Source organism: Eptesicus fuscus, chromosome 5 (assembly GCF_027574615.1).
Source record: "Eptesicus fuscus isolate TK198812 chromosome 5, DD_ASM_mEF_20220401, whole genome shotgun sequence".
Lineage (NCBI taxonomy): Eukaryota > Metazoa > Chordata > Mammalia > Chiroptera > Vespertilionidae > Eptesicus > Eptesicus fuscus.
Window position 1 is genome coordinate 106,720,497 of NC_072477.1, and position 27,437 is coordinate 106,747,933.

At 46.8% G+C, this 27,437-nt stretch overlaps 1 pseudogene; it reads right to left on the reverse strand.

Annotated features, from left to right (window-relative positions):
* Positions 1 to 562: 562 nt before the first annotated feature.
* On the reverse strand, positions 563 to 5,480 carry LOC114226690 (phosphatidylinositol 4-kinase beta-like; annotated as a pseudogene).
* Positions 5,481 to 27,437: the final 21,957 nt, after the last annotated feature.

Consider the following 27,437-nt stretch of genomic DNA (forward strand, 5'->3'; position numbering starts at 1 on the left):
TTAATGTGTAGTTAGTAAGCCGTAGTTAGGTTTGATACCTCTGCGTGGCAGTTCTTTTCCTCTCATAGTATAATGTCCCAGTCTCTCCTGCTCTTTTTCCTCCAGATTCCTCCAGTGATGAATATCAACATAGTCCCGACCTCATAAATCCTAGAGACTGGGAGGCATGGGGGGTGGGGGTGGGGGTGGGGTGAGGTATTAAACAGATTAATCACAGATATAAAAATGTCATGGCAGATTTTAAAAGTTCTGTGAATATACATATGGGTACTGTGAGAAAGGGAATGATATTTAAGTTGAAGCCTAAAGGATTGGGAGTGTTTATGTAGGGCTAAAAGGTAATTTCATTTGATTATACTAAAGACTTTTATTTCAAACAAATAAAAAATTGAGAGCTATTTCCCTGGGTGTGGGGAAGGGATTAGGGCAAGGAATTTCCCATGGTTGGGCCAATACCCTCATGTACTGGAGGGGTTGTGTAACTCTTCCTGGCCCCTGTGATTGAGAATCTCAGCAAGTGCAGGACCCTATGCCATATCCCACCTACCAAGGGGAACTCCAGCTAGGAGTCAGTACCTGGAAAAAGACGGGCAACCGCATGGCCAAAGGCAAACCACAGGCTCAAGTCCTAAGTACTAGGAACCCACTCTTTCCCCCTTCCTGGGACCCAGAACAGATTAAGAAGATGACCTTTGGAGCTCTGGCCGGTTCTCTCAGTGGTTAGTGAGGACCAGAGGGTCGTGGGTTCAATTTCTGTTTAAGGGCATGCATCTCTGTTGCAGGTTCAGTCTCTGGACCTGGTTGAGGCATGTGTGGGAGATGACCAATCCATGTCTGTCTGTCTGTCTGTCTGTCTGTCTCTCTCTCTCTGTCTCTCTCTCTCTCTCTCCCCCTCTCCCTCTCTCTCCTCTCCCCCTCTCCCTCTCCCTCCCCCTCTTCCTCCCACTCTCTAAAAATCAATGGAAAAAATAGCCTCAGGTGAGGATTAACAACAACAAAAGAGTTGGCCTGTGGAGAGAACCTCTCAGATCCTGGTGAGAAGATCCAGTGTCCTCACATTTATCACCTCTGTTCTCAGGAGGGCACTAAATCCTGGATTCTCTCAGGTAGTGGTACAGGCACCAATGGAGGCAGGGAAACCCCAGCAAGTCTGGGTGGATGGGTGGGTAGATTAGGTTTCTTTAATAAGGGCCCTCCTCGAGGGTCCCCTGAATGCCTGTCAATACAGGGCCTGAGAAAGGACGGTGTCACATGATGTTTGGTGCTGATAGACTGCAAGCTACTCTGTATCAGTAGCTGGAGCTGCTCCTGTCAAGCTCATGTGGAATCTCTGAGGTTATGGATGGTGCTGGAGCCCTGGAAGCAAGGCAGCTGAGAACTTTGCTGCATGATCTCCATCATTTGTACCACTTTGTCCTTGTGTTTTCAAGCAGCAATCAGCCCCTGCAGCATCCGCAGTTGAATATGTCACCGTTTAGGCTGCCTGTGTCTATAAACTGTAGCTTAAAGGCTGACATCACAAAGCTCGGGTTTCAGGGAGTGCTGGACAGGATGAAGCCAAAGTTGATGTGAATGATGGGCCTTCTGCGTCCAAAAGGATGTTCCCATTGTGTCTCTTTGACTTGCAGCAGGTAGTCAGCTCAACTTTGCACGAAATTGTGCTGGGCACTAAGGAATGCCTCAGTGGTATAATTGCCATGCTCCTGCAGGAAGAAATCTGGCAAGGAGGGCTGTCTTTTCTTTGGCTGGTAGATGAGCAGTGCTGACCACTAGTCCAATCATGCTACTGTCCACTGAAATCACAGAATCTTGTGTGGCTTGATCCACAGGGGCACCTGCCCCTGTTCCCAAATGGACTGCAGTTGCTTCAACAGCTGGAAGGTCAACAGATCATCTCCCACACTTGACAGTGACTGATAGAACTCCCAGTTAGGAAGATGGCCATAGCGGAAGCCCTCTCTGATCACCTCACTTTTTCCTGCCAGGGCTCTATGAGAGCAACTGTATGTTAACATAAAAAAACCATTGAAACCTGAAAAGAATTTTTGTGAGTTTATTTGAGCCAAACTGTCGACATATGCTGGGAAGCAGAACCTCAACGAATTGAGATAATGCTCCGGAGAATGGCGGGTTACATCTGTATTTATACATTGCAATCAAAGGAGGGACATAGGTGGGTTACATGAAATTCATTGGTGATAGATTAAGGAGGTGGGATAAAGCAAAGCGGTGGGAAACCCCTGGGATTGAATAAAAAGTAAAATGATGGACACATACTTAGATGGGTGCAGGAACAATTAACATGATAATGAAGGAATTTGTGGGATCTGTCCTGGTGCCCAGGCACATTAGGTTGTGCCCCAGGGGCTCCAGAAAAAGGGAAGTTACAAGTTACCCAGAGATTTCAAGGGTATGTTATCATAGATGCAAAAAGACAGATAGGCTCAGTTAAGGTAAAGGTTGACCTTGTCAGTGAAGATACCGGCCTAGGATGTAACTGCCCACCATAACTGCGTTTAGTTAAAGTTTCATTTCAGACCATCCTTTGTGGTTACTTTAGGTCTCTGAGTCTGCAAGACTGCCATGCTGGCCTCCCCTGAGCCTGTCAGGTCAGCATGTGGCCCCTTTTGTCCACATGTAGAAGGGTCTTATGGGTCTCATTTGAAGGCGGGGGTGTAAGCCAGCTGTTCTGAAAGGCACTGCCATATGTACCCTGCTGCAATGAACACCGGCTCCTTGCTGTATTGGATGGTGATATTGTACACGGAAAACACTATCTCAGCTGTTGGTGTGCGTTCTGGGAGCTCCACCTGCAGCTCCCCTATGTTGTCCACTAACCAGTCCTCATTATTCTTTTTCTCTTTTAAAATATATTTTTATTGTTTCAGAGAGGGAGAGAGAGACAGAAACATCAATGATGAAAATCATTGATCAGCTGCCTCCTGCACAGCCCCTACTGAGAATCAAGCCCAAAACCTGGGCATCTGCCCTGACCGGGAACTCCTGGTTCATAGGTCTACACTCAACCACCAAGCCACACACACTGCCGGGGCTCGTCATTCTTTTTTTGTCTTGTTTTGTTAATCTCACCTGAGCATATATTTCCCCCATTGATATTTAGAGAGAGTGGAAGGGGGGAGAGATAGAAACATCAATGTGAAAGAGAGATATCTATTGGTTGCCTCCTGCACGTGCCCCAGTCGGTGACTGAGCCTGCAATCCAGGTATGTACCTTTAAATGGAATCAAACCCTTGACCCTTCTGTCTGAGGGCCAGCACTCTAACCACTGAGCAACCAGTTAGAGCAGGCCTCATCATTCTTGTCATAGTGGGGAACAGTGTTGAAACTACCTGTCTCCTGCTCATGGGAGATACCGAATTTGGGCAGGTTTTCTACAGACTGTGTGTTCCGGATTCAGTTCTCAGGAATTGGTGGGGACATGGGTGGTGTTGAAGTTTTTGCATTCAAAGACTTCCACATAGTTCAGGTGGGAGTCTTGTCCTTGGAATTGACAGGATATGGACCATGTGGTGGCCAAAGCTGGTAATGGGCAGCGAGACTCAGAGAGCTTACAGTTGAGCAGGGAGAGCTCTGAGATCAGCCACTGCGTTTTCTGCTCTTTGGAGGAAGGGGTGGGGTTAGGGGTGGCGATTGCCATCAGGAATTTGATGAATTCTCAATCAGGAGTCGGTCTGAAAGGCTCATCCTCCTTCTCCACTTTGGGTTTGCTGGCATTCATTTCAGATTGCTGCTGAGACTTATGCTGGTGGTGGCATCTGACTTAAGACACCGGTGAGCTCTTTTAGAGGGAGACAGCCCTGCCTGTGTCAGGGACTGGACTCAAGGAAGGCGGCTCCCTCTTTCCGTGAGCTGGCTTCAGCTCGTCTGAGATCAGCTCCCGTAGCTTGGTCCCACAGGAGTGTTGTTGAGTGGAAATGTGCATATCTGAAGAGTAGGCCCCAGGCAATAGGGCACACTGGAGGGAAATGTTAATGCTCTAACAGCAACAGTGGACTAGACTATGTAGGGCTTGATGGCATCATCCATGTCCTCATCCATGTGGATGTACATGTTAAGCAACTGGGGCAAATGGAAGTCCATGTCCCTTCAACATCACTCATCATCAGAGCAATGCAAATTAAAACCACAATGAGATATCACTTCACACCTGTCAGAATGGCTACCATCAATAAACCCACAACGGGCAAGTGTTGAGGATGTGGAGAAAAGGGAACCCTTGTGTACTGTTTGTGGGAATGCAGATTGGTGCAGCCACTATGAAAAACAGTATGGAAGGTTCTCAAAAAAATTAAAAATGGAACTGCCTTATGACCCAGTAATTCCATTTGTGGGTGTATATCTGAAGAAACCCAAAACACAAATTTAAAAGAGTATATGCACCCCTATGTTCATTGTAGCACTATTTACAACTAGAAATTCATGCACCAGAGCAGGGGAGAGATGTCCCTCAGCCTAGCCTGCATCCTCTTGCAATCCAGGACCCCTCAGGGGATGTCAGGCCTAAACCAGCACTTTGTAAAGTATATGATTGTCTAACCACTGTTCTGTGCACCAGGAACCAATACAAAATAGTGAAAGTAAACTGTAATTGAAAAAAAAAAAAAAGTCCACATTCTAATTGTGAAAGCAGACGAGCCAGTTGTTGATGTAGGCTTGTAGTCTGGGCTCCTTGGAGTTATACAGCTATAAAACGGCCATGGACATGTCAGAGTTTTGACTTAGTCTTAGCAGCCACGATGTTGTTTTGCTGCTGCCTTCTTGCTCTCTTGGCTGTGTTGGAGGCTGCAATGGCCCCCATCTCTCTTCCTCCTCTCTTATCTGGGCAGATATATCATTCAGGCAGCAGATCTCACTGTGCACACCATCTGCATTAACCAACTCCAGGGGGATGCCTCTGCTAGAGATAGCCATACCTTCATGCAAAAAGCTTGACCCTCTCCAGCACCTCCTGGCAGGCCTCTTGGCCACTTCAGGTTCAATTACAATAGGTCTCTGCCCCTCTCCATGATGAGGCTTAGCAAGGAGCCCCCTTGTTCCCTTGTGGGCCAGGAGTGGGCTCAGCAGTGGGCCTCAGGGGGCAGGCTCCACTACCATATTCCCATAGCCACAGCCAGACTTCGAGCTTAAAAACTCCCTAGGACCAACCCCCCTTGAGCAGGTGCTGGTGGTTTGGGTCGCGCTGCCAACACTGCCACCTTAGTGGCAGTGTAGTTGCTCCAGGTTCCATTGGCTGCCTGTGCTTCCCTGACAGTGGCCACAGGGGCTGCCTCTAAAAGGTAATTTTATTTTATTTTTCTATTAAATTTATTGGGGTGACATTATTATACAGGTTTCAAGTGCACAATTCTTCAGTACATCATCTGTACACTGTATTGTGTGTTCACCACCCCAAGTCTTCGTCCATCACCATTTATGTCCGCTGTACCTCCCTCCACCTTACCCTACCTATCCTCCCCATCCCCACAATCACCACACTGCTGTCTGTGTCCATTGATTTCTTTTTGTTTCTTTTTTGTTCTATCCCTCTACTTACCCCCTACCCCACCACCCCACACCTGAGAGCTGTCAACCTGCTCTCTATGAGTTGGTTTCTATTTTGCTTGTTAGTTCACTGCATTCATTGGATTCCACATATAAGTGAAATCCTATCTAATAAAAGAGTAATATTCAAATTGACTGTCACACCAAGACACAAGATGGCCGCCCCCATGTGGTCAAAGATGGCTGCCCCCATTTGGACACAAGATGGCCGCCACAAGATGGCCTGCAGGGGAGGGTAGTTGTGGGAAGTTAGGGGTAACCAGGCCAGCAGAGGAGGGCAGTTGGGGGACACCAGGCCAGCAAGGGAGAGCAGTTGGGGGGGACCCAGGCCTGCAGTGGAGGGCAGTTGGGGGGGACCCAGGCCTGCAGTGGCAGGCAGTTGGGGGGGACCCAGGCCTGCAGTGGAGGGCAGTTGTGGGGGACCAGGCCAGAAGGGGAGGGCAGTTGGGAGCCAGCATCCTGGATTGTGAGAGGGATGTCCGACCGTCCGTTTAGGCCCGGGCCTAAACGGGCAGTTGGACATCCCTCAGGAGTCCCAGATTGGAGAGGGTGCAGGCTGGGCTGAGGGACACCCACCCCCCATGCACGAATTTTGTGCACCGGGCCTCTAGTCATATGATACTTGTCTTTTTCTGGCTGGCTTATTTCACTTAGCATAATGCTCTTCAGGTCCATTAAAAGGTAATTTTATTTTTTAAATATGTTTTTACTAATTTTTAGAGAGAGGAAGGGAGATGAAGAGAGAGAAACATAGATGAGAGAGAAATGATTGGCTGCCTCCTGCACACCCCCTACTGGGGATCAAGCCCATAATCCAGGCCTATGCCCTGACTGAGAATTGAACCAGTGACCTCTTAGTGCATGCATAGTATGATGCTCAACCAACAAACCACACCAGCCAAGGCTAAAAGGTAATTTTAAAAAAATTTTTAATATATATTTGTATTGATTTCAGAGAGGAAGGAAGTAGGAAAGAGAGATAGAAACATCAATGATGAGAGAGAATCATTGATAGGCTGCCTCCTGCACGCCCCCTACTGGGGATCGAGCCCATAACCTGGGCATGTGCCCTGACCGGGAATTGAACCATGACCTCCTGGTTCATAGGTCAATGCTCAACCACTGAGCCACACAGGCCAGGCTAAAAGGTAATTTTACCTTTTGGTTTTTACACCATTGGAATGGAGAGGAGGGATTTTTTTTCACGTTCTCATACGTAGATACATAATCACATTTAAATATCCTTCTTTAATTACCAAAACCTAAAGGAATTACTATAACTAGCTGAAAAAGGGTCATGTCAGTAATCATGGGCTCTTAACATATAGGAGAAAGGCCAAATGATTACAATGGTTTCTGCTCTTAAGGTCATGGGAGGAGCCTGAGGAGGGGACATAGTGGGTCACAGCTATCTACAAAGGTGAAATAAGTGCTGTGAGGGTCTTCATGCCACAAACATTTACTGAACAGGTACTAAGCATTGTGTCAGGTTCTGAAGTTAGAACAGGAGAGACAGAATTGGAGCCCAGAGAAACTGGAGGTGGGGGCACAATACAACTATAATGGATAGCAGTAGAGTTATCACTTAATGAGGATTTTGAACTAGGGTAACAGCAGTAGAAATGGAAAGAGGTTAATTTTGAGAGTTACATTCCTGAGGTATAGTTATCTAATTTGGTGAGGGGTAATGGGAACTCTTGGAAGGCCCCTTTTACAGATATGAGTGATGGTGCCATTCATAGGAAAACAGGAGTCAGCAAGAAGAGGAGCTTGGTACATGGTGGAGAAGGTACTGCATTTGGTCCTGATCCTATTAGATCTCAAGTATTAATGGGCAGAGAAGGCCTAGAAAGCTGGAAAGAGGCAGAGACTAGAGGGATTATGAAGGAGGGCCATTTGAAGACAGTTGTTAAGTCTATTAATGGCTAAAGTTGTAGGAGCAGGGACATTTAGAGGGAAATAAGAGAGTTAACTTTTTATTACAGAAAATTTAAAACATTTATAAAAATAGAGCAGTATTATAAATTCTTATAAACTCAACACTCCACTCTTCATCTGTATCCTCAGTAACCCCAACTCCAAATATTTTGAATCAAATCTCAGGCATCATGTCATTTCATCTGTAAATAAATATACTGGAATATCTAAAAAATACACACACACACACACACACACCCATGATAAAGACTTAAACTTTAAAAAAGAATCCTCATCCCTGACTGGTTTGGCTCAGTGGATAGAGCGTCAGCCTGTGGACTGAAGGGTGCCAGGTTCGATTCCGGTCAAGGGCATGTGCCTTGGTTGCGGGCACATACCCAATAGGAGGTGTGCAGGAGGCAGCTGATCGATGTTTCTCTCTCATCGATGTTTCTAACTCTCTACCCCTCTCCCTTCCTCTCTGTAAAAAATCAATAAAATATATTAAAAATAAATAAATAAAATAAAAAAGAATCCTCACGTGAGGATATGTTTAAAGAGAGGTAGGGAGGGAGATGATAGATTATGATGATAGATAGATAGATGATAGATAGATAGAGATAGATAGATAGATAGATAGATAGATAGATAGATAGATAGATAGATAGATGATAGATACATCAATTGGCTGCCTCCCACATGCACCCCAATCAGGGATGAAAACTGCAATCTAGGTATGTGCCTTGACTGGGAATCTAGTCCACAATCATTTGGTGCACGGGACAAAGCTCCAACCAACTGAACCACCCAAGCATCGCTAAGCTTTTTTTAAAGGAAGTTTTGGTTGTGGTCTTTTTTCCTTCAAATAAAAATACCTGCTGGAGGCTAATTACAGCAGGTCATAAAGGCAAGAAGTTCCTCAAAAGGTTGGTGGAACTTGAGCCTTCAGCAGGGCTGAAGACACATATTATTGCCTACTGGAATGGCCAAAAGCATTTCCCCAAACCTGAAAAAGATGCATAAATGATTGCTTGCTGGCCAACAGCTGAACAGCCAAAGGCATTTCCTCCAACCTGACAATGCCTACTGTATACCAAACTTACCTTTGATATGTATATCTACTTTGCTATAGGGCAAAATGTGGGAATAAAAAGAGCCCTGGGTCCAGAGATAGAGAGAACTTGGTTACTGAAGCTAAGCCCTTCTCTGGCTCCCCCATGGGTTACAAATTTATATTATATTTATACTCTCTTTATTAATTTACACACAGCCCTTCGCAGATTCCTGAACGCTTCTAAATGCTGGATATCACCCTGGCATTAAATATCTTTACTAGTTTCTTTTCCATTATAAATAATATATGCTCATCCTACCTAATAATAGACAAATATGCAAATTGACCGTACCTTCACTATGCCCGCGATTGGCCAGGAGGCGCGGGGGGGGGGGGGACTCGGGGTGGCCGGGGTGGCCGATTGGGCAGGCGGAACGCTGAGCTCGCATCGCCAGCGGCAGCTCGAGCTCAGCGTCTGCACCATGGCTGTGCTGTGGCACAGAAGGGGCCTCTGGGGCAGCGAGCTCACGTCCCATCGCGGACCATCAAAAGCGGGGGAGCTGGGTGCCTGTCCGCTCAGGCACCAGGCCTTTCAGAAGCCTTCGCCGCACCAGAGGCTTCTGAAAGGCCTGGTGCACCAGCAGACAGGTACCCAGCTCCCCCGTGATCGAAAGCAAAAGCGTGTAGGAGACCCTACACGTGCATGATTCAATCATGCACTGGGCCTCTAGTCCTATATAATAAAAGGCTAATATGCAAATAGACCAAACGGCGGAACAACTGAACAACCAGTCGCTATGATGTGCACTGACCACCAGGGGGTGCACGCGGTATGTGGCAGATGTCAACAGCAGGCGGCAGAGCATGGAACATGGAGGGTGTTGGCTGCGGTGGGATGGTGGAGCAGGTGAATGGGGGTGCCTAACCAAGGTGGGGTGCTGGTCACTGTCATCGGGGCGAGCCTCTAGCAGTTACTGAAAATTCTTTGCTCTCACATGCTGCGGTCCCACTGGGTGCTCACACCTGCTGTCGGCACTGGCCCCGGCCCTAGCTCCGCTCGCACCCGCTGCCGGTGCCCAGCAATGGCAAGAGTGGGGCTGCAGGCAGACAGGAGACCGGGGGCCACGGTGGGAGGGGCAGGGTGGGGGCATGGAGGATGGGCTGAGACCCGCCCCTGTGTCTACCTCAGCCCCACGACCCACAGTTCCTTCCAAGGTGCATGAATTCGTGCACTGGGCTCCTAGTGAAATAATAAAAGAAAGTACAAGAATAAACACTTGAAATTTCACCACCTATTTATAATCAAGACTATTATTTTGGTGACCATATTTCTAATGTTTGTTGTGCACGTTTAAGTACTTTTGCATATAGTTTTACAAACCTGTTTTTCTCCCCTCTGCTTGGTCAAGGCTATTATTTTCTACTAGAGGCCAGGTGCACAAAATTCGTGCACGGGGGGTGTGTGTCCCTCAGCCCAGCCTGCACCCTCTCCAATCTGAGACCCCTCGAGGGATGTCTGACTGCCCATTTAGGCCCAATCCCGGTAGAATAGGGCCTAAATGGGCAGTCGGACATCCCTCTCACAATCCAGGACTGCTGGCTCCCAACTGCTTGCCTGGCTGCCTTCCTGATTGCCCCTAACCGCTTCTGCCTGCCAGCCTGATCACCCCCTAACCACTCCCTGCCAGCCTGATTGATGACTAACTGCTCCCCTGCCAGCCTGGTCACCCCTAACTGCCCTCCCCTGCAGGCCTGGTCCCCACCAACTGCTCTCCCCTGCAGGCCTGGGTCCCCCCCCCAACTGCCCTTCCTTGCAGGGCCGGTCGCCCCCAACTTCCCTCCTCTGCCGGCCTGGTCACCCCTAACTGCCCTCCCCTGCAGGCTTGATCACCCCCAACTGCCCTCCCTTGCAGGCCTGGTCCCTCCCAACTGTTCTCCCCTGCAGGCCTGGGTCCCCCCCCCCCAACTGACCTTCTTTGCAGGCCCGGTCGCCCCCAACTTCCCTCCTCTGCCCGCCTGGTCACCCCTAACTGCCCTCCCCTGCTGGCCTGGTGCCCCCTAACTGCTCTTCCCTTCAGGCCTGGTCCCCCTAACTGCCCTCCCCTGCAGGCCTGGTCCCCCTCAACTGCTCTTCCCTGCAGGCCTGGGTACTCCCCAACTGCCCTTTCCTGTAGGCCTGGTTACCCCCAACTTCCCTCCTCTGCCAGCCTGGTCACCCCTAACTGCCCTCCCCTGCAGGCTTGATTGCCCCCAACTGCCCTCCCTTGCAGACCTGGTCCCTCCCAACTGCCCTCCCCTGCTGGCCTGATTACCCACAACTGCCCTCCCTTGCAGGCCTGGTCCCTCCCAACTGCCCTCCCCTGCTGGCCATCTTGTGGTGGCCTTGTTGTGTCCACATGGGGGCAGGATCTTTGACCACAAGGTGGCAGCCATCTTGTGTGTTGGAGTAATGGTTAATCTGCATATTACTCTTTTATTATATAGGATAGAGGCCTGGTGCATGGGTGGGGGCCAGCTGGTTTTCCCTGAAGGGTGTCCTGGGTCAGGGTGGGGGTTCTCTTGGGGTGTGGGGTGGCCTGGGCGAGAGGCCTGTGGTGGTTTGCAGGCCAGCCACGCCTCCTGAAGACCCAAGCGGAGGTCCTGGTATCTGGGGTTTATTTATCTTCTATAATTGAAACTTGGTAGCTTGGAGCAGAGCCAAGCCTTCTGCTTGCTCCGTGGCGGCAGCCATTTCTGTTGGGATTTATGTATCTTCTATAATTGAAATTTTGTAGCCTGGAGTGGAGGCCTAGGCCGGCCAGGGCTGCAGAAGCTTGGCTTCCTCCATTGCCGGGGCAACCCTAGCCTCCTGCCCTTCCAGCTCTGTGGCTGCCGCCATTTCTGTTTGGATCTATAATTGAAACTTTGTAGCATTGAGTGGAGGCCTAGGCCAGCAAGGGCAGGCGGAAAGCTTGGCTTCCTCCATCACCAGGGAAACCCAAGTCTCCCTCCTGCTCTGTGGCTGCAGACATCTTGATTGGGTTTATTTGCATATTTGCTCCTGATTGGCTTGTGGGCGTGACTTGTGGGTGTAGGGGAGGTAGAGTCAATTTGCATATTACTCTTTTATTAGATCGGATGTTGATAAATGTAATTCTCCTGCTCTTTAATGGGGCATAGTATTCCATGGTGTGGATATTTCAGTTTGGGTGATGGCTTTTGTAATGATTTGTTTAGTAAGGTAAAATTTCCATGGATTCAAATATGAATTTCATGGGATAACCATATGAAATTCAGAAAACTTAAGTGCACAGCTTGAATTCTTACATTTGTAATCTATGGAATCATGAATGGAGAACTTTTAAAAGCCGTGTGTGTGTGTGTGTGCGTGTGTGTGTGTGTGTGTGTGTGTGTGTGAAGATTAAATAAAATTAAGTGAATTGTCAGCATACAGCAATGTTCAACAAATGTTAGTTTTTCTGCCATGAATTAAGGGAGTACAAGGCCAAATTATAGGAGGTGGAGAAATTGTCTTAGGCAATGAGGGAGGAGGGCTCCTGAAGAATGATTAAGTCCCAAGAGAGTGATGGGAAAGATGGTGAGGGTTGAATGAGATTTGGCATTTCTTTTACATGCTGGAGATTTTTACTACGTAACTAGATAGAACTGATAGCTGGAAAATGTTACTGTTTCCTTTGCATCTTAAGTTCTGTTGAGATTTCTAAATTTAGTTTTTACCTAAGTCATTTGTGCTTTTAGAAACAGATGGGTATTATAATTAGTTTTTTGTAAATGCTAACCTTTAAACTCATTAGTTTTTTACAGCAACACCTCAGACTGCAGAAATAAGTGCTGCCTTTTAAATCACATGATATATCTCCTATATCTCTAAGGTAAAGGTTGCAAACTATGGCCCCTGGGCCAAATCTAGCTCACCACCTGTTTTTGTACAGCTGGCAAGCTAAGAATTGTTTTTATATTTTTTAATTTATATTTTAAATATCAATAAACAATATTTCATGACATGGGATAACCATATGAAATTCAGAATTTATTGTCCATAAATAAAGTTTTATTGGAACACCAGCTACACATTCATTTGCATATTATCTATGGCTGCTTGTTATTTCTTTATTTTTAATAAACCTTTATTGTTCAGATTATTACACTTGTTCCTCTTTTTTCTCCCCATAGCTCCCCTCCACCAGGTTCTCACCCCACCCTCTGCCCTTACCACCCACCACTGTCCTCATCCATACATGTACGATTTTTGTCCAGTCTCTTCCTGCACCCCCCACACCTCTTTCCCTCCGAGAATTGTCAGTCCACTCCCTTTCAATGCCCCTGATTCTATTATATTCACCAGTTTATTCTGTTCATCAGATTTTTTATTCCCTTGATTTTTAGATTCACTTGTTGATAGATATGTATTTGTTGTCACTTTGTTGTTCATAATTTTTATCTTTAACTTTTTCTTCTTCCTCTTCTTAAAAATACCCTTCAGCATTTCATATAATACTGGTTTGGTGGTGATTAACTCTTTAGCTTTTTCTTATCTGTGAAGCTCTTTATCTGACCTTCATTCTAAATGATAGCTTTGCTGGGTAGAGTAATCTTGGTTGTAGGTTCTTACTATTCATCACTTTGAATATTGCTTGCCACTACCTTCTGGCCTGCAAAATTTCTGTTGAGAAATCAGCTGACAATCGTATGGGTACTCCCTTGTAGGTAACTAACTGTTTTTCTCTTGCTGCAATTAATATTCTCTCTTTGTCTTTTGCCCTTGGCATTTTAATTATGATGTGTCTTGGTGTGGTCCTCTTTGGATTCCTTTTGTTAGGGGTTCTCTGCACTTCCTGGACTTGTAAGTCTATTTCTTTCACCAGGTGGGGGAAGTTTGCTGTCATTATTTCTTCAAATAGGTTTTCAATATCTTGCTCACTCTCTCTCTCTTTTTCTGGCACCCCCATAATTCTGATGTTGGTACACTTGAAGTTGTCCCAGAGGCTCCTTACACTATCTTCATATTTTAGGATTCTTTTTTCTTTTCCAGTTGGGTGTTTTTTGCTCCTTCGTATTTCAAATCTTTGACTTGATTCTTGGGATTCTCTAGTCTGCTGTTGGATCTCTGTATATTATTCTTTATTTCAATCAGTGTATGCTTAATTTCTAATTGGTCCTTTTTCATATCCTTGAGGGTCTCACTAAATTTCTCGGAGGTTTCTAGAAGATTCTTGAGTGACCTTATAACCGTGGTTTTGAACTCTATATCCAGTAGTTTGCTTTCCTCCATTTCTTTCATTTGTGACCCGTTTCTTTGTCTCCGCATTTTGGCTGCTTCCCTGTGTTGATAGAGTGGCTTTGTGTGCTAGGTTTCCTATAGGGCCCAGTGGCTCAGCCTCCCCAGTTACCTGAGGTGGACACTCTTGGTGCACTCCTTTGTGGGCTGTGTGCACAGTCTTGTTGTAGTTAAGCCTTGATTGCTGTTGGTATCACTGGGAGGAATTGACCACCAGGCCAATTGGCTATGAGGACCACTTGTGTCTACAATGGGAGAACTTCTGTGCTGAAGACACCCTTATGGGGCAGGGCTTGCTTCAGTGGGGCTTTGGCGCTCACTGAGTCTGCCCCAAGTTTGTCTTTTATGGATGTGAAGAGTTGTAATCTGGATGGTCTCACTCTGACCACTGAGTACACTGGCTCTTGGATCTCCAAGGAGGTGCAAAGTCAGCCACTGCCTGTGGCCACCCAGCTGGAGCTACAGAGAGATCTGCAAATTCCTCCTCTTTGTTTGGGGTTTGGGGATTCCCATATGAGGCCCAGCTGTGAAGCAATGCAAGCTGCTGTCCAGCCTTGGGCCTTCTTTTGGAGGCTCTGGGGCTCTCTAGGTAGATAGATGATAGATAGATAGATAGATAGATAGATAGATAGATATAGATAGATAGATATAGATAGATAGATAGATAGATAGACAGATAGATGATAGATAGGTGATAGATAGTAGATAGATAGATAGATAGATAGATAGATAGATAGATAAAAATAGGCAAAAGATCCAAATAGGCATGTTTCCAAAGAAGACATATGGATGGCCGAAACCGGTTTGGCTCAGTGGATAGAGCATCGGCCTGCGGACTCAAGGGTCCCGGGTTCGATTCCGGTCAAGGCATGTACCTTGGTTGCGGGCACATCCCCAATAGGGGGTGTGCAAGAGGCAGCTGATCAATGTTTCTCTCTCATCGATGTTTCTGGCTCTCTATCCCTCTCTCTTCCTCTCTGTAAAAAATCAATAAAATATATTTTTTAAAAAATAGTGATCTTTAAAAAAAAAATGTTCTGAGTGAGGAAAAAAAAGGAATAAAAAACCTAGGAATAAATTTAACCAAAGACTGATGAAAAAATTAAATACACTAATAAATGAAAAGATACTCTATGCTCATAGATAGAAATAATTAATATTGTTGAAATGTCCCTATTACTCAAAGCAATCTACAAATTTGATGCATCTCTATGAACAATCCCAAAATTTGTACAGAATCACAAAAGATCCCAAGTAGCCAAAGAAATTTTGAGAAAGAATAAAGTTGGAAGCATTATCCTCTCTGATTTCAAACTGTATTACAAATTATAGTATTCAAAACAGTATGGTATTGGTATAAAAACAGATACATAGATAAAGGGAACAGAATAGAAAACCCAGAAATAAACTCATGCATGTTCAAATCATTTACAACTAAGAATAAAAGGACAGTGTCTTTAATAAATGGTGTTGGGAAAACAGGACAGTCACACCAAAAGAATGAAATTAGACTACTATTTTACACCTTACGCAAAAATTAACTCAAAATAGATGAAAGATTTTAATGTAAGACCTAAGAGCATAAAACTCATAGAATAAAACATGGGCAGTAAGCTTCACATTGGTCCTAGCAATAATTTTTGGGTATGACTTCAAAAGTAAAGGCAACAAAAGCTAAAATAAGTAAGTGGGACTACACCAAACTAAAAAGCTTCTGCACAGCAAAGGAAACCACCAACAAAATGAAAAGGTATCTAAATGAATGGGAGAGCATCTTTGCAAATAACATATCTGGTAAGGGGTTAATATCCAAAATACATAAAGAACTCACAACTCAATAACAAAGAACAAAAAATTCTATTAATAATGGGCAGACGTTCCTGGGCAGGTGGCTTGGTTGGTTGGAGTGTTGTCCCATGCACCAAAAGGTTGCTGGTTCTGAGCACATATCTGGGTTGCAGGTTTGACCCCCTGACAGGGCACATATGGAGGGCAACTAATTGATGTTTCTCTCTCTCCCCATTCCTCTTTCTCTAAATTAAATGAAAATGTATCTTTGGATGATGATTAAAAAATAAGTAGATAGATAGATAGATAGATAGATAGATAGAGAGATAGATAGATAGATGATAGATAGATAGATAGATGATAGATAGATAGATGATAGATTAGACAGATGATAGATAGATAGATACATAATAGATAGATAGATGATAGATAGATAGATGATAGATAGATAGATAGATAGGTAGATAGATAGATAGATAGATAGATAAGACAGGTGATAGATAGGTAGATAGGTAGATAGATAGATAGATAGATAGATAGATAGATAGATAGATAGATAGATAGATAAAAATGGGCAAAAGATCCAAATAGGCATGTTTCCAAAGAAGACATATGGATGGCCGAAACCGGTTTGGCTCAGTGGATAGAGTGTCGGCCTGCAGACTGAAAGGTCCCAGGTTCGATTCCGGTCAAGGGCATGTACCTTGGTTGCGGGTACATCCCCAGTAGGGGTTGTGCAAGAGGCAGCTGATTGATGTTTCTCTATCATCGATGTTTCTAACTCTCTATCCCTCTCTCTTCCTCTCTGTGAAAAATCAATAAAGTATATTTTTAAAAAAAAGAAGAAGACATATGGATGGCCAACAGGCACATGAAAAAATGCTCAATATCACAAACCATCGACAAAATACAAATCAAAACCACAATGAGATATCACCTCCCATCTGTTAGAATACTAGTATCAAAAATACAAGAAAGGCCCTAACCGGTTTGGCTCAGTGGATAGAGTGTTGGCCTGCAGACTGAAGGGTCCCGGGTTCGATTCCAGTCAAGGGCATGTACCTTGGTTGCAGGCACATCCCCAGTAGGGGGTGTGCAGGAGGCGGCTGATCAATGTTTCTCTCTCATCGATGTTTCTAACTCTCTATCCCTTCTCCCTTCCTCTCTGTAAAAAATCAATTAAAAAAAAAGAAAAGACAAGAAAGCCTGGCCAGTGTGGCTCAGGGGTTGAGCACTGACCTATGAATCAGGAGGTCTCATTTTGATTCCCGGTCAGGGCACACGCCTAGGTTGCGGGCTCGACCCCCAGTATGGGGCGTGCAGGAGGCAGCCGATCCATGATTCTCTCTCATCATAGATGTTTCTCTCTCTCCCTCCCTCTCGCTTCCTTTCTGAAATCAATAAAAATATATTTTTAAAAAAAGACAAGAAAGAGAACCAAGATGGTGAATAGGTAAATGCCTATACTCAACCACATCAAAATTACAACTAAAATACAGAACAATCATCATTCAGAACTGCCTGGAAGTTGGCTGAATGGAAGTCATAGAATTAGAGAAGTAAAGAAGAAAGCACATTGAGACTGGTTGGAGGGGTGTAGGCATGGAACAGGCTGGTCCAATGCCCATATGTGCCATTTTTTAAATCAGGATGGAGATCATCTCTGTGGAGGCCTCCTATGGGAAGCAAGGGATCCCAGCCCCACACCAACCACTAAACCAGGGATCCAGAGGCAGAGAAAGAAGTCCCCACAACCACAGGCTGTAAAGACCAGCAGGGATTATGGCTGAGCAACACGGAGGCTGCTGAAGACCCAGGTGTTCCTCTTAAAGGGCCTGTGCACAAACTTACATGGTCCCGTTTCTTCTGAGCTCCGGGGCAGGGCAGGGGGGGGGCAGACACATATGGGGAGGAACTGGACTATCTTGCTTCAGGGAAGAAACTTATGAGAAGCTTTCTTCCTGACAGGGGAGCTCGGCAGGAGTCATTGTTCCTGTGCTGGGACCTCCTCTGCTGCAGGGCTGACTGGCAGCCATATCTTAGTCTCCATCAGCCTGGAGCACACTGTTTGCTCCACTCTGGTGATCCCCTGAGACTCCACCCCATCCAATTTGCAGCCCCACCCAAGCTGTTTGCAGCAGCTTTTCCATATGAATGGCCTGTCCCAGCTCAGGCTTCAGACTTTGCTAAAATCTCTCAAACAAGCAGCAGCTGGTGACAGTATGCCCCAAACCTATCATTAAAAGGCCCAAGACCTGGCACTAGCACCAGCCTACCTTGCTTCACAACTGGGTCTTGACTGAGCACCTCCAAGCCCAATATAAACAGCAAATAGCAGCTGTCTGCACATCCCTCTGTAGCTCCTGTACCTCCTGGGAGGCCCTAGAGCCAGTACACCCGGTGGACAGCTTCAGGCCTTAGCAGATTACAACTCTACACATGCACAAGCGACACACTCAAGGAAAAGACGCAGTGAACACCAAAGCCCCACTGAAGCAAGTCCTGCTCCATAGGGGTGTTTCATGCATAGCAGCTCTCCCACTGTAGCCTCAACTGGTCCTCACAGCCAATTGGCCTGGAGGTCAATTCCTCCTAGTGACGCCAACAGCAATCAAGACTCAACTACAAAACTGTGCACACAGCCACACAGGGACCTAGAGTGCCCAGCTCAGGTGAATGGAAAGGCTGAGCCACTGGGCCCTACAGGACACCTACTACACAAGGCCACTCTACCATTTCCAGGAGATATAGCAGCTCTACCTAATATATAGAAACAAACACAGGGAAGCAGCCAAAATGTTGATACAAAGAAATATGTTATAAATTAAAGAAATAGAAGTAAGCAAACTACTGAATACAGAGTTCAAAACCATGGTTAAAGATTACTCAAGGATCTTCATGAGACTTTCAAGGATCTTAGTGAGAATTTCAAAGACATGAAAAAGGACCAGTCAGAAATTAAGCATACACAGCCCTAGCCAGTTTGGCTCAGTGAATAGAGCGTCAGACTGCAGACTGAAAGGTCCCAGGTTCGATTCTGGTCAAGGGCATGTACTTCAGTTGCAAGCTCCTCCCTGGTTGGGGTGTGTGCATTAGGCAACCAATCTATGTGTTTCTCTCACATTGATATTTCTCTCTGTCTTTCCCTCTCTCTTCTACTCTCCCTAAATATCAATGGAAAAAAAATCCTCAGGTGAGGATTAACAACAAAATAATAATAATAAATAAAATAAATAATTTAAAAAATAAAGAAATTAAGCATACACAGCCCGGCTGGCAGGACTCAGTGGTTGAGCATCGACCTATGAACCAGGAGATCAACCCAGATCACATGCCTGGGTTGTGGGTTCAATCCCTAGTGTGGGGCATGCAGAAGGCAGCCAATCAATTATTCTCTCTCATCATTGATGTTTCTATCTCTCTCTCCCTCTCCTTTCCTCTCTCTGAAATCAGTAAAAATATAATTTTTTAAAAAGAAAGAAATTAAGCATACACTAACTAAAATAAAGAATAATTTACAGGGATTCAACAGTACAGTAGAGGATTCCAAGAATCAAATGAATGATTTGAAATATAAGGAAGCAAAAAACACCCAATCAGAAGAGCAAAAGGAAAAAAAGAATCCAAAAATATGAAGATAGTGTAAGGAGCCTTTGGGGCAACTTCAAGTGTACCAACATTCCCATTTGGGGCTGCCAGAAGGAGAAGAGAGATAGTAAGATATTGAAAACCTATTTGAAGAAATAATAACAGAAAACTTCCCCTACCTGTTAAAAGAAATAGACTTGCAAGTACAGAGAGTCCCAAACAAGAGGAACCCAAAAAGGCCCACACCAAGACAAATCATAATTAATGTGCCAGGGGTTAAAGACAAAGAGAGAAATCTAAAAAGCAGCAAGAGAAAAGCAGTTAGTTACCTACAAGAGAGCACCCATACAACTGTCAGCTGATTTCTCAACAGAAATTTTGCAGGCCAGAAGGGAGTGGCAAGAAATATTCTAAGTGATGAATAGCAAGGACCTGCAACTAAGATTACTCTATCAAGCAAAGCTATCATTTAGAATTTCACAAACAATAAAAAGCTAAAGGATTTTATCACCATCACACCAGTATTATATGAAATGTTGCAGGGTATTCTTTAAGAAGAGGAAGAAGAAGAAGAGACCAAAAAAAAAAAAAAAACAAGAAAAGAAAAAGAAAAATAGGGCCAAAACCAGTTTGGCTCAGTGGATAGAGCGTCAGCCTGAGGACTGAAAGGTCCCAGGTTCGATTCCAGTCAAGGGCACGTACCTTGGTTGCGGGCACATCCCCAATAGGGGGCGTGCAAGAGGCAGCTGATTGATGTTTCTCTCTCATCGATGTTTCTAACTCTCTCTCTCTCTCTCTCTCTCTCTCTCTCTCTCTCTCTCTCCCTTCCTCTATGTAAAAAAAGCAATAAAATATATATATTTTTAAAAAATAGGCTTATGCCCGAAACCGGTTTGGCTCAGTGGATAGAGCGTCGGCCTGCGGACTGAAGGGTCCCAGGTTCGATTCCGGTCAAGGGCATGTACCTTGGTTGCGGGCACATCCCCAGCAGGGGGTGTGCTGGAGGCAGCTGGTTGATGTTTCTCTCTCATCGATGCTTCTAGCTATCTATCCCTCTTCCTTCCTCTCTGTAAAAAATCAATAAAAATACATTTTTTTAAAAAATAGGCTTATGGCAACAAATACATATCTATCAACAATTGAATCTAAAGATCAAAATAAATTAACAAGAAATGTAATGAACAAAATAAAATGATGAATAAGATAGAACCAGAAGCATAGAAGCATGGAGCAGACTGACGAATCTTAGAAAGAAGTAGGGAGAAGGGGTGGGAAGAGATTAACCAAAGATCTTACCTATGGACACAGAAAGTTAGGTGGTGAAGACCTAGGGTGGGGCAGGAACCAGGTGGAAGGGGACATCTGCAATAATCTCAACAATAAAGATTTTTAAAAATTAAAAAGATAAGAATTAGCCCAGCCAGTGTGGCTTAGTGGTTGAGCATTGACCTATGAACCAGGAGGTCCCAGTTTGATTCCTGGTCAGAGCACTTGCTGGGGTTTCTGTCTCAATCCACAGTAGGGGACCTGCAGGAGGCAGCCAATCAATGATTTTCTCTCATCATTGATGTTTCTCTCTCTTCCTCTCCCTTCCTCTGTGAAATCAATAAAAATAATTTTAAAAAATACAAGAAATATGTGTTGAATACTTAACTACACAAAGGAGGACCAAGATGGAGGCATAGGGCAGACACCTAATTGTCGCCTACCACAACAATTTTGAAACTACAACTGGAAAACAGAGCAGACACCATCCAGAACCACCGGAGGGCTGGCTGAGCAGATGCTCTACAACTAGAATAAAAGAGAGGGGGACATGGGATGATGCTGATGCCGGTGAGCCAAAGATCACACTTTAAGAACTACGGCTCTGGCGACGCAATGGCGGCCTGGAACGTGCTTGGCGCAGTTCCCCCGGCGGTCTCTGGCTGAGGGGACGGCTCCACTCACTGCCGAGCACGGACAGACGAGCCCCTGGGAAACATGGGGTGGGAGACTCCGTGCTTGCTGACCTCCGAGTCCTTCGAGAATCTCTGCGCCCCGGAAGCGGCCAGGTGTGCACGCCCGGCGATTGGCCACCAATGCAGACCCGAGCGCCATCGCAGCGACCTAAAACCAGCCCGCCACTGTACACCGGGCGCACCAGAGCTTCGCCGAGCCCACCGCCCAGTGAGTTCTGCGGCAGCCGCCCCGGAGCTTTGAGAAAATGGCCAGAGGAATTGCTGAGAGGGAATTGACTGACAGGAATTGGGATCAAGAAGACGCAGCCCTGCTGGGTCCCGGGTCCGGGTGAGGCCGTGCCCCTGGGTCCGGGAGAGGCCACGTGCCCCTGGGTCCGGGTGAGGCCGCGTGCCCCTGGGTTCGGGTGAGGCCACGCGCCCCTGGGTCCGGGTGAGGCTGGATCCCGGGTCCGGGTGAGGCTGGGTCCCGGGCCCGGGTGAGGCCGTGCGCCCCTGGGTCCAGGAGAGGCCAAGCGCCCTTGCGTCTGGGTGAAGCTGGGTCCCGGGCCCAGGTGAGGCCACGCACCCCCGGGTCCGGGTGAGGCCGCGCACCCCTGGGACAGGGTGAGGCTGCACGCCCCCAGGTCCGGGTGAGGCCGCGTGCCCCTGGGTTCGGGTGAGGCCTCGCGCCCCTGGGTCTGGGTGAGGCTGGATCCCGGGTCCGGGTGAGGCTGGGTCCCGGGTCCGGGTGAGGCTGGGTCCGGGCCCGGGTGAGGCCGCGCGCCCCTGAGTCCAGGTGAGGCCGCGCCCCTGGGTCCGGGCGAGACCAAACCAGAGGGAGTCAGACCTGCATTACCACCATTTGTCCACCATCCAGAACTGAAAAGTCAGTGCTGACATGTACACATAAGGAACTGGTGGACATTGAAATTGGGTCTCAAAAGATCTGTTGGTCCAGAAAGAAACTCACTACAGACTGATTCATTTGCCTGTCAGCATAACTACTATTGCTCGTCTCACATTCAGTTCTTATAAGTATATTTCTAGTAACATATGATCTCACTCATCTAGTGGAAATGATGAACAACATAGACTGATGAACAAGAACAGACCCAGAAACAAGGAGGCACCGACCAGACTGTCGGGCCTCAGAGGGAGGGTAGGAGAGGGTGGGGGTAGGAGGGAGAGATCAACCAAAGGACTTGTGTGCATGCATACAAGCCTAACCAATGGTTAAGGACAACAGGGAGTTGGGGCATCCGTGGGGAGGGGTGTGGGATGGGAATGGGGGGATGAGGACAAATATGTGACACCTTAATCAATAAAGAAATAAAAAATATATATATATATATGTGTGTTGGCAAGGATATGGAGAAAAGGGAACTCTCATGCACTGTTGGTGGGAATGTACTTTGGTGCGGCCACTATAGAAAACAGCATAGAACTACTGTATGACCCAGCAATTCCACTTCTGGGTATTTATCCAAAGATAAGGAAATACTGACTCAAAAAGATATATCCACCACTGTGTTTACTGCAGCATTGTTTACAATATAGAAACAACCTAAGTGTTGATTTATGGATAAATGGGGGGAAATTTGTATATATAATATACAACTCAGTCAATAAAATGACATGAATTATTCTTATTTAGCCATGAAAAAGAATTAAATTTTCCAATCTGTAACAACATGGATGAAACCTGAGGCATTATACAAAGTGAAATAAGTCATATAGAGAAAGACAAATATATGATCTCACTTATATGTATAATGTAAAACACAAAACAAATTCATAGATGCAAAGTACAGATTGGTAGTTGCGGGAAGGAGGAATGGATAAAGGGGATCAAAAGATACAAAAAAATTTTTAATATATTTTTATTGATTTCAGAGAGAAAGGGAGAGGGAGAGAGATAGAAACATGAATAATGAGAGACAATCATCCCTGCACCACCCACTGGGGATCAAGCCTGCAACCTGGGCATGTGCCCTGATCAGGAATTGAACCCTGATCTCCAAGTTCATAGGTTGATGCTCAACCACTGAGCCATGCCAGCCCGGCAAAAGTTATAAAATTTCAGCTATAAAATAAATACCATGGGATGTAAATGTACAATATAATGACTATAGTTAATAATACTATACTTCATATTTGAAAGTTACTAAGAGAGATCTTAAAAGTCCTTACACGAGAGAAAAAAATAATTTTGTAACTATGTATGATTATGGATGTTAATTAGACTTACTGTGGTGATTATTTCACAATGTATACAAATACTGAGTCATTCTGTTGTATATCTGAAACTAATATAATGCTATATGTCAATTATGCTATCCTATATAATAAAAGCCCAGCAACCGAATGGTGGAACGACCAGAAAAACCAGTCGCTATGATGTGCACTGACCACCAGGGGGCAGACACTTAACACAGATGCTGCCCCCTGGTGTCAGTGTGCTCCCACAGTGGGAGCGCCACTCAGCTGCCCGGGATGTGCAGCTGCTTCCACAGCAGGAGCAGCCTCTGAGCGGGCGGGTCCACAGCCACTCAGCTGCCTGGGATGAGCGGCGCTCCCACAGCAGGCCAATCCCCTGGCCACGCCCCCCACCAGTGCACGAATCCTGTGAACCTCTCGTACCTCAATAACAAATATTTCACCACTCTTCCCCATCACTTCCTATGCTTAATCACAGGCACTTCCCAGTGGTCAGCAGAACAAGAATTCTCAACTAATAATGAAGATTCTTCTGTCCCAGGACTACAGAAAGGTTAGGGAATGGGTAGGATGCCCATGATCTGAAGCCAAAGGTAAAGGATGTGACTGCCCAATGGGAACAGGAGGGCCTGGAAGCCAGGGTGGGAATTTCCCTCCACTCCATCCTACCCTACCTCCAACAAGAAAGAATAAAAGAAGACTGGGAATCAAAAAGTAGCAGGCGCCTTCTCTGTCCTGTTCATCATTAGATCCGTAGGGTCTCACATGGCACCTGCCCCACCTTAGCTGAATAAAGCTTTGCTGAATGGAGGAGCTAAGGCCCTCCAGTCCAGCAGGGGTGCCAGCACAGTGGTTCCGGGTAAGGGTCGGAGTAGATGAGTGAGGAAGAGAGGCTTTGTGCCGTCTCCTGTGGCAGTTCTTGTCCTGAAGACTCATCCCCTTGAGCCTAGGCTTTATTCTTTGTTGTTTGTTTTGGGGAGTTGGGAATAATTTATTTTTTCTCTGATTCCTAGTGAACATCATGTCTTAAACAGAAAAGAGAGCTGTCCAGCCAAGTGAGAGATTAAACACGAAATACTTAGAATACCATGTAAGCTGCGTAAGGTTAAATTTCTTGGTGCCAGTCCAAGCACTTGACAATTTAACCTCATAATACTAGTACATTAGATAGGTATATAATCATCCCCATTTCTCAGCTAAAGGAATGAGACGAGACGTAAGGAGGTTAAATAACTTGATAATAAGTGATAGAGCAAATAAACTGGAGTCCAGGTGCATGTTCAATCACATAGCAATGAACTGAGCACTAACGATGGGAGATTCAGGAGGGGCATGAATGAAGGCGCTCAGACTCTCTTTTGCTACGAGTTCTTGAAGATTTTCTAGCATCAATAGGTTTTGGTCACATCTTCTTTGGCCTTTGGTGAGGTCCCATCAGTTTAACAGGCAGCATAGCCATGAGAAAAGCCATTTCTTTGGAGTCTTAGGGAGCTGGATTCAAAGTCCAAGTTTACCGCTTAACTAGTGAAATTGACCAAATCTAAGCCTTATTGCATAACAGGAGTAACAACCAGCTTCATTGGGAGATCAGAAAAATTAAATATTAAGTTGCCCAGCCTGTGACCTATGAACTAGGAGGTCACAGGTCAATTCCTGGTCAGAGCATATGCTCGGGTTGCAGGCTCGATCTCCAGTAGGGGGTGTGTTTCTCTCTCCCTCTCCCTTCCTTTCTGAAATCAATAAAAATATTTTTATTTTATTTTTTTAAATTTCTTTATTGATTAAGGTGTCACATATTTGTCCTCATCCCCCCATTCCCATCCCACACCCCACCCCACGGATGCCCCAACCCTCTGTTGAACTTAACCATTGGATAGGCTCATATGCATGCACACAAGTCCTTTGGTTGATCTCTCCCCCCTCCTCCCAACCTCCCCTATCCTCCCTCTGAGGCCCGATAGTCCGATCGATGCCTCCTTGTTTCTGGTTCTGTTCTTGTTCCTCAGTCTATGTTGTTCATCATTTCCCCTAGATGAGCGAGATCATATGTCACTAGATATATACTTATAAGAACTGAATGTGAGACGAGCAATAATAGTTATGCTGACAGGCAAATGAATCAGTCTGTAGTGAGTTTCTTTCTGTACCAACAGTTCTTTTGAGACCCAATTTCAATGTCCACCAGTTCCTTATGTGTACATGTCAGCACTGACCCCTCTGCTCTGGATGGTGGACAAATGGTGGTAACAGAGGTCCGACTCCCTCTGGTTTGGTCTCGGCCAGACCCAGGGGCACGGCTTCACCCGGACTAAGGGGCACATGGCCTCACCCAGACCCAAGGGGCGCATGGCCTCACCCGGGCCCGGGACCCAGCCTCACCCGGATGGATCCAGGGGCACACGGCCTCACCCGGACCCAGGATCCGGCTTCACCCGTACCCAGGGGCGCAAGGCCTCACCCGGACCCAGGGGCACATGGCCTCACCCGGGCCCAGGGACCCAGCCTCATCCGGGTCCAGTGGCGCGTGGTCTCACCCGGACCCAGGGGCGCGTGGCCTCACCCGGGCCCAGGGACCCAGCCTCACCCGGGTCCAGGGGCGCGTGGCCTCTCCCAGACCCAGGGGCGCGTGGCCTCTCCCAGACCCAGGGGTGCGTGGCCTCACCCAGACCTGGGTGTGCAAAGCCTCACCCGGACCTGGGTGTGCGAGGCCTCACCTGGACCCGGGACTCAGCCTCACCTGGATCCAGGGACACATGGCCTCACCCGGACCCAGGGGCGCGTGGCCTCTCCCAGACCCAGGGGTGCGTGGCCTCACCCAGACCTGGGTGTGCAAAGCCTCACCCGGACCTGGGTGTGCGAGGCCTCACCTGGACCCGGGACCCAGCCTCACCCGGATCCAGGGACACATGGCCTCACCCGGACCCAGGGGCGCGTGGCCTCTCCCAGACCCAGGGGCACGTGGCCTCACCCGGGCCTAGGTGCGCGAGGCCTCACCCGGTCCCGGGACCCAGCCTCACCCGGATCCAGGGACACATGGCCTCACCCGGACCCGGGGGCGCGTGGCCTCTCCCAGACCCAGGGGCACGTGGCCTCACCCGGTCCCGGGACCCAGCCTCACCCGGATCCAGGGACACATGGCCTCACCCGGACCCGGGGGCGCGTGGCCTCTCCCAGACCCAGGGGCACGTGGCCTCACCCGGTCCCGGGACCCAGCCTCACCCGGATCCAGGGACACATGGCCTCACCCGGACCCAGGGGCGCGTGGCCTCTCCCAGACCCAGGGGCGCGTAGCCTCACCCGGACCCAGGTGAATAAAAATATTTTTAAAAATTAAGTTAAACCATATGAAATTGCTGTTTCTGGAAGTCAAAACAGAGGTGGAATCTAACAAAATAATCAGCATTCCTTTTTGCCTCTAATTTTTAAAAACTCCAGCTCTAGCCCTAACTGGTTTGGCTCAGTGGATAGAGCGTTGGCCTGTGGACTGAAAGGTCCCAGGTTTGATTCCGGTCAAGGGCATGTACCTTGGTTGCGGGCACATCCCCAGTAGCAGGTGTGCAGGAGGCAGCTGATCGATGTTTCTCTCTCATCGATGTTTCTCTCTATCCCTCTCCCTTCCTCTCTGTAAAAAAAAATCAATAAAATATATTTTTAAAACTCCAGTTCTAAATTCTTTTCTCCTATGCTGCCTAAGGTATAGTCTAGCTCAACTGTTTGTATCATCCTTAGGGCTCAGAAGTTGCATTTGACTCCAAACAGCCTCAGGAGACTCATTAGTTCCTACAAGGATCTGGGACTTCTTTCCAACTAGCTACAACCACACCCCTTGGGGGCCAGAGAAGTCAAGAGCCATTGTGGCACAATAGTAAGGAGCTAGGAGAATTTCTGGGCAAGTAGAGGGGAAACTGAGAAAATTAACAAGGCCAAACAAGTTTGTGCAGCTTGTAGCCAGCTTGTAGCAAGACCTTACCTTCCCCAACGACACTTGAGAGCAAATGATTAATACCTCTCCTCCCAAACCAAAGAATACAGGAAAGCGGGGAGGGGTTATCTCACCCACTGAACAAAGAAGTCAGCAGTCTTGGGACTTGC